The following is an 8,641-nucleotide window of genomic DNA, read 5'->3' as shown; positions in this document are numbered from 1 at the left end:
ACGGCTTGTCCTATTTCTCAGTCCTTCTGTCCTTTTTATGACGAGTGGGTAAAAACAAATAGAACGTTTATTCCAGTCCTCACAATGGCTTTTTATTGTTCCGCACCTCCTCGTTGTCCCAGTACTTATCAAGGGAGTCATTCTCAGATAGTCCCTACTCTTTCTCATCTCAGTGGATGTTAGATTTGTCGCCTTACAGACATACATATGAGTATTGGATGTGGAGGTGAGGTTCATGGAAAAGGAAGGTGTACTGGATGTGGGTGGAGGGTTGGTATAACGCGTTTTCCCGAGATGGTCTGTGAAAACATAAAAATAATATGAGGCCGGGAAGCCCAGAAAGAAACATACCAACACAGGTTACAAAGAACATACAAGTGCTTTATTTAAAAGCTACAACAGTTACCAAAGTCAATTGACAAACGGATAGCTATTCGGCTTTCAGAGTAACATAACGAACTTCAACGAGAGTTCAATGCGTTAGTGAGAGAGACCGTGTGGAATACTTGGGTCTTTTATACTCTTTATCCAGCCCTTGGCCAACCCTCTCGCGGGTTAACCATTCTAGGAGTCGGGCCTATGGGTTCCTTGCCAGGTCAATCCTATAATATATGCATTCTGATTAGTTTTGCTGATATAGTTGTACATTTACACATAGGTCAACAGTAGGACAAGGTCTCAGTTCGCGACCCCGACAAGTGGCCTGCAGGCATATTAATTATTTGTGTGTACGGAGGTCACAACGGCCAGAATCTTACTCAGAATGTCATTCGGCCTCCATTTTGATGCTCAGGGTGACTTCCATATAACAAGAGAACCTAAAATGGCAGCTTAATCCAAGATGGGGACTTACATTACTTTCTCTAAGGTCAAGACCTTGCCATGGAGTTTGTTCGCATATGATGTTTAGACAACTTGGCGTAGGCCAATACACATACAATTGTTGCGATAGGAGGCATAATATTGTTTCAATTCCGACAAACCCTCCTTTTGGCCTATGCCAAGTGCTAATATCATTTTTAATATCTTTGTAAATAACTCCATGCATTGTCGTCCATACATCCTGAATCATTATCTGTAATGTCTATAGCCATTAGGTCGTTCATCAGAACCTCTTGCAACACAAACTCTTTAGATGCTGTGTATGGGGCATACATTTTGTGCCCTACTGTGCTCACCGCTTGAGCACAACATCCCCCTAGCATTGCACATATACTAGGTAGACATTGGAAACAGCAACAAAGCAATAGCAGGATTCCCAAAATAACCAGTATAACAGAAAGCACCTTCCCACCCCAGGATCGTAAAGAATCCCAGAACCAAGCGCTAATATTCCAATCTCCCACAGGAACATGCACTTCAGAACTAAGGATGTGCAAGTTCTGTATTGCTTTAAAAATTGTCGGTGAGGAATCTGGTACGAAAACACAGCAAGCGGACCCCACTAATTTGCATACTCCACCACGTTCTGCCAGGATGACATCTAATGCCCTCCGATTTTGGAGCGCTACCAATCTTATTGCTTTTTGTTCTAGTGTCATATTGTAGAGTATATCCGTGGTCCGGTTGATGGTTCTCTCCAGTACTCTTGCTAGTCCCCTAATATTTTCAGAATTTGCTATCTGTCCCCAAAATGGCACAACTGATTTTGCTATATCTCCCAATACTTGCCCAGGGGTATCTCCGTTCTCGTCCCGCCAAGGGCGAGCCTTAGAAACTTCCAATGTACTAGCTATAAATACCCCAGGTAACAGGATTCCTAAATAACAGGTTCCCTGCCAATCCTTGGGCAACCAGGGAAATGCTGAATTACCACAAACGAAATAGACAGGCCCCCCTACATACAGAGGCCTGTTCTCCCCGGTCAAATTTACAATGTTCACACAACCTTCAAAATCTCCCATTGACCGAGTGCCATTTCTTTGTACGCAAAAGGGGACTGAATCAGGGCTATGATTAATAGAGTAGGAAGGAGGCACGGCGTCCTTATTGCCTATCGGAGCCATTTTAAAGGAAATTAGAGTTTGAAAAGGAAGAGATAGTTAATCAGATGGCCTAATAGAAGCAATATTAGGTTTACTTCTATTTGCAAAAAGCGAGCATCCCAGGGGAGTCAATTCACGTTTCTCAAAATCATTCAAATTAGTTTCATCAAAGTTCCCTGAGATGCTATCATTCCACCGGCCAAAGAATAGTGCTCTAAGAGAGGCATAGCAAGCAGTCGTTAAAGGTAAAGGGTGAATATACCATCATAGCCCCTTGTTCCCATGTTGCGGTAAATGGGTACAAATCCAGCAATTACTCTTATTAAAAATGGCATGCGTTGAATTCATTATTATCATTAAAGTGTTATTATGGTACTTTCGTCTATGCTGGGAGTCTCTAGGTGACAGAGTGTGAAGGTGTACAGAGGGAGTCAAAGCAGTAGGTACAATCTCAATTGGCAGTAGAGGTTTTAGAGGGTAAATTTCTTCGAAGTACCAAAGTCCCACAGCAGTAACTATACAAATTCCAATTATTATTAACACAACACAGCAATACGTTTTCGGGCCCAGGCACATTGTTCGTTGTCCGAGTTGGTCACCCCCTTATTTACAAGTCCAATGCGAACAGCAGCGGTGGAGGTGGCAGGCATCGTAGTTTCTCAATCGACGACCCCAATGTTCGTTGCTGGCGACACTACGGTCGCGTGACTTCTTAGTCCTCCCCAACCCTAGCCAGCAGAATCCCTTTTTTCAACAGAAACTTCCTTTTACAAGAGAAAAAACTCTCAATGACTTTTTTCTTTCCAGATGCACAGGCAAAACCTGTGCCGTAGTTCTATTTTCTTCGTCGAAGGTCGTACCTGGAGGTACCCAATGCTGTTTGATCCGGAAATAAGGTAACGTCACTTCCTGAGGGAAGCAACGTATCGGAGGCGACGGAAGTCGCAGAACTTGAAACAGTGTTTTCCGGAAGTGACTTTTTCAAAGAGTGCAGAGATGAAATGGACTGTTCCCCAAGCTCCACGGGCTCAGAGAAATTCTCCAACGCACTCACAGCGCTGTTTGCTACTCCAGGATCAAAGATTGTAGCATCAGCGAGGGGTTCTGCTTCTTCTGTAACGTGTGGCGTCGGGTGAGGAAGTTTCTTGACATGCGTCGCGTGGATCCAATGCTTCTTTCCAGCCACCCGCACTGCTGTTTGGGTGACCAACAGTACCTGGTGGGGTCCCCGCCAGCGAGGCGCGAGACAGGAAGACCTTTCGTAGGCCTTCACTAGGACCCACCTTCCAGGCTGAATATCGTGTCCTGGGCCCGTAAACCGTACAGGTAAAGCTGATTGGACCTGATGATAAATGAGATACAGATTTTTAGTCAACTGGTTACAGTAGTCTACAAGCAATACATTTTCTACCTCCCTCAATGCTTTAGGCTTCGGAAGACCCCAAATGTTAGCAGGTCTCCCCATCACTACCTCAAATGGAGAAAGCCCAGTCTTAGTTTGAGGTGTGGTACGCATGGCTAACAAAACAATAGGTAAGGCATCTGGCCATTTCAATTTGGTGCCGGCACATGTTTTTGCAAGCTTATTCTTTAAGATACCGTTATGTCTCTCTACCAACCCAGCACTTTGAGGGTGTCTAGCCGAGTGAAATCGCTTTTTAATGTGTAACGCTGTGCATATCTGCAAAATTACTGCTGCAACAAAATGGGGACCATTGTCCGACCAAATTACCCTTGGAAGCCCAAACCGTGGAAAGAATTCTTTTACCATAGTCTTTGCAGTGGTCATGGCAGTAGCATCCTTAACGGGAAAAGCCTCGACCCATTTACTACAAGCACAAATAATCACAAGAACATATTTTAGATTGTTACACCGTTCCATCTCAATAAAATCAAAGTGGATGACCTCGAAGGGAACAGAAGGGGGCCCAAAGCTACCCCTTGGAGTTACTGTCCCCTTCCCCACATTGTGCTGTAAACAAGTCATACAATTCTGAACATGTCGCTGTGCAGTCTTTTTTATCATTCACCCAGACTTGTTCTAGCATTTTCGTGATCTGTTAAGCACACACATGCGTAGGACCGTGTGCCATCGTAACCATTGCCAGCACATATGAATCAGGGAGCAACCATTTTCCTTCAGATGTATCTACCCAACACCCATCGTCATCCAGTTTCCCCATCCCTTCGGCCCACTTTTTAGATTCTTCTATTGTGGCATCAGTTTGGATATCTCGCACAGACCCGATACCCTCATCTATTACATAGGCATCTTTTGTTTCCCTTAGAGCATACATGTCTGCGCTAAGGTCTGTGGCCGTTTGCCTGGCTATCTGGTCAGAAAAAGCGTTCACTTTTCCCACATCATCTATGACCTTACGATGTGCTGCACATTTCATGATCGCTAACTGCCTAGGGAGTGAGAGTGCCAAGAGCAATTGCACTATCAGGGGACCATGCTGAATCTTGGTCCCATGTGAGGTTAGGAACCCTCTTTCCGACCAGAGCCTCCCAAAGTTGTGAGCCACCCCAAAGGCGTACTGGCTATCAGTATATATGTTTACTGTAGGCCCTTCGGAGAGTTCACAAGCTCGGGTCAACGCTATAATCTCTGCGGCCTGCGCAGAGTTATGCGGAATTCTCTTAGTTTCAACAATCGTACTCAATGTAGTAACTGCATAGGCAGCTGTAGATGTACCATCTGGGAGTTTGAAGCAGGAGCCATCACAAAACAGCTCCCCTTCTGCATTGCCCAAAGGAGTATCTATAAGATCTATCCTGCCCTTCGTTTCCTGTTCAGTGGTATACAGGCAGTCATGTAATTCTTCGTCACCGCAAACAGTATTTTGCGGGAAAGGTAGGAGTTCACCGGATTAAGAACACAACACATCTTAATTTGAATGTGAGTGGCAAACAGAATGAATTCATACCTTGTCAGCCGTGCAGAGGTGAGGTGTTGCGTTTGAGTCTTATTCAATAGGACATCTCCAGAGTGAGGTACCATCAAAATTAAATCATGGCCTAGGACCATTCCCTCACTCTGTTTTACAGTCGCAGCAGCGACAGCTCGCAAACATCTTAGCAAAGCGCATGCGACAGGATCAAGGGCGGAGGAGTAGTAGCCGCACGGCCTATTCTTCCCTCCGTGTTCCTGTGTTAACACAGCCAAAGCACATCCATCACATTCATGCACAAACAACACAAAGGCTTTATCATAATTTGGAGTACCCAGAACCGGTGCAGAGCATAACGCGGTTTTGAGAAGCTCAAATGATCGTTGATGTTCCGATTTCCATGGCAGCGGCAAAGAAATGCCCTTCTTCGTCAAAGCCAACATCGGTTTTATCACTAGTGAAAAGTTTGGGATCCACAACCTACAGTAAGAAGCCATACCTATTAAGGCTCTGACTTCTTTCTGTCTATTTGGAACAGACATGCCAGAAATGTGTTTTTTTCTTTCAGGTGTCAATCTTCTCCCCTCCTTTGACAGGAGGTAGCCTAAATAGGCGACCTCCTGACAACAATATTGAAATTTTTTGAGCGAAGCTTTATGACCATTTTTAGCTAGATGAACAAGCAACAGTACAGTGCCTTCTTTACAAGCACTTTCAGAATCTGCGGCCAAAAGCAAGTCCTCGACATACTGGAGCAGTGTACAAGTAGGTGGCAATTCAAGGGTATCAAGCTGCTCTTTCAAAGCTCTACTATAAATGCTTGGACTTTCAGTATACCCTTGAGGTGCACGAGTAAATGTGAACGAACGTCCCCCCAAGGTGAACGCAAACAAATATCTACTCTCCTTGTGTATAGGAATACTAAAGAAAGCATTCTTTAGATCCACAACACTAAAGTGCGTAGCTGTAGCAGGGATCATTGTTAGTATCGTTGTTACATCAGGCACAATTGGAAATTGTGGGGCGACAACTTTGTTAATAGCACGAAGATCAATTATGAAACGGTATGGGATTGCATTGTCGCCTTTCTTGTATACAGGCAAAATCGGGCTGTTACATATACTACCTGCAATCTCTTCAACCACCCCTCAATGCACAAAATCGGAGACAATGCACTTCAAAGCACGCTCGCCCTCAACTGATATTTTATATTGCGGAATGCGTGGTAGTTTAACTCCATGCTTCAAAACTATTTTAACGGGCTCAATCTGTAGCACCCCGACATCATTGTCGTCAACCGCCCACAAACATTCTGGAACAACGCTAAACTCAGGAGGCAATGGTCGAACCAGAAACTGAGAATTGGGAAGTTGCTGTGGTGAAACCGTCAGTCGTACTCCATCAGAGGAACAATGAAATACTGGATTCAGTTTCTTCAACAAATTTAACCCCAGCAAATTCTCTCCACAGTTCGAAGTCAGAAGGAAGGGACAATGGTCCGTAAAGGGACCCAAAGAAACAGGCACCGGCGAAGAAACCGGGCAAGCAATTGGTATGCCAGAAAACCCTACAGAAACATTTGTTTGCCCTGACAGTGGAATGTTTGGAACCCGGGAATGATCAATGGGGCACTTCTGTGCTCCAGTGTCTATCAAAAACCAATGTTTCCTATTCCCCACTAACAATTCAACGTAGGGACCTTTCTGATTAACGGGAATAGGTGAAGGTTCCAAACCCTGCTTCGGGCAGTCCTAACAAAATAAAATGTCGTCGGAAGGAAGCTCTTCAGAAAGGTAGGCAGCAGAAGGGTGATCAAATATGTTTCTCGTGTCCACACTTGAAGTCTGATTTTCCTGTGAAAAAGGTTGCTGAGGATCTTGCGAGAACTGACCTCTATCAGGGCCCCCTGCTCCAGGGCGACCTCTAGGTCATCTACCCATACTCCCAAACGCATTGTTTGACCTTTGTCGAAGGACGGGGCACTGTGCTCGCCAATGACCTTCCTGGCGGCAATAGGCACATTGATTAACATTCACAGGACCCAAAGGAGCGCTTCCTTTTGGGACATACTGACCTCTGATCTGTGAAGTACCTCCTCTGGGATTTCTAACAATTTGTTGTAACAATGCTTTAGTCTTCAAATCTCCTTTCCTCTTCTCTATTTTCTCTTTTTCATTATTAACACGGTTCTCATAATACTGAGCCATGTGCAAAACTTCAGATTGGATTTCGCCTGCCAAGCGCTCTCAGAGGACATAATCTGTGACTGGATGTCGGGCAACAATCCACGTACAAATTTGTCCACAAACAACCTTTTCCCAGACTCTGTGCCCAAGTCCTGTCCACTGAAGTCAGAGAATACCTGTTCGAATCTATTAAAGAATTCGGTGGCACCTTCAGTTTTTCCTTGAACACAGGCCGTAAGCTTGTCCCAAATAATTATTTTCTCAGGAATTATGGTTTTCAATTTTGCAACAATTCTATCAGGCAAAGTAAGTATTACCTGAGGTGGTTTCTCACCAGCTGGTCTTTCCCCATCAAACCTAGTCATGTTAGCCCACGTATCTCCCAGCCCTGGCACATCGTCTATTGTCCGAACCTGCTTCCATAAATCTACGGGCAGGAGTACAGGGAATAGCAAGTCAATATCACTTAAGGTGAACACAGAGGACTGCAAAACGGACTCTATCGCTTTGTAAAACCCTGTCGGGTTTTTCCTGATATCGGGAATTGATTGTCTAATAGTGTTCACTTCCTGTCGTGAAAACGGGATGTGAACAAATTGTGATACATAATGGGCAGGGATATCCACAGCGGGTGCACCAGTCCCAGCGTTAGCGGGAATCTCAACCTTTGGGACAAATGTCGGAGGAACCTCTATCATAGGCAACTGAGATATAGGTAACTCCGACCGCTTACCAAGCAACAGAGCCAGGTCGAGCGCTAAGGCAGTCAAAGAAGTGTCGGGTGAAAAAGCCCTTTTACAAATTCCCAATAACTCTAAAGGACAACTAACCTTCTTCCTTACACATTCTTCCTGCAGGTACTGTACCATTACCTGAATCACCTTCCTCTGCATTTCTACTGTATACTGACTATACGTGTCATATACTTCATCTGGCGGTATCGATGAATCCGAGATCCATCGAAACGCATCTTTGGTACAAATTCGTACTTCTTCAGGTGCCGATCTACGACATGGAAGGAACCGTTTCTGCACATACATACTGTCGTCTTCATCATCCTCATCCCGCAATTTCTCAAAGTCCCTCCTATACTCAAACAATCTCTCAACATGCCCATGTACTTTCTCCTCTGTATCCCTCGAAAGTGCTAAAGTATTTAGATCCCTCACCCCTTGTGGGAGATCCGAATTATGTAATCTACCCCACATTACACATAAATGAGTCCCCAAACCTTCGATAAAAACATTTTTCTCGGGAAAATTGTCCATATTTGATAATGTGGAAAAGACATTGACTTGATCACCTTTCTCCATACAGTGCTTAGCCCATGCAAATAATTCCTGTTTCTTGTCTGCAGAAACAGTATTTCGAGTGACAATCTTTGACCCCGCACCCCGATCAATGTTAGTCAATACAGAACCACTCGGGAGCAGAGATATGGGCAAGTTCAATGAGGGTGCAACTATCGGCACAAGAGGAAGGGGTGGCGGGATAGGTGGAGGAACAACAACTAGAGGAATAGGAACAATAGGTTGTACAGGGGGAACAGGAATAACAGCAGGAACAACAGCATGAA

The 8,641-nt window shown here is 44.7% G+C and overlaps 1 long non-coding RNA gene across 1 annotated transcript in view; it reads right to left on the bottom strand.

Annotated features, from left to right (window-relative positions):
* Positions 1–360: 360 nt before the first annotated feature.
* Positions 361–8,641, bottom strand: part of LOC138473536 (uncharacterized) — a 49,653-nt gene continuing 41,372 nt past the window's right edge. Inside the window, exon 2 of the long non-coding RNA XR_011268769.1 lies at positions 361–3,327. This is a non-coding gene — a long non-coding RNA (uncharacterized lncRNA). The remainder of the gene's footprint in view (positions 3,328–8,641) is intronic.

This window comes from Ambystoma mexicanum, chromosome 8 (genome assembly GCF_040938575.1).
Source record: "Ambystoma mexicanum isolate Mex_15411 chromosome 8, UKY_AmexF1_1, whole genome shotgun sequence".
Taxonomy (NCBI): Eukaryota; Metazoa; Chordata; class Amphibia; order Caudata; family Ambystomatidae; genus Ambystoma; species Ambystoma mexicanum.
Note: the sequence above shows the minus strand (reverse complement) of the source record. Positions and strands in the feature narration are given on the sequence as shown.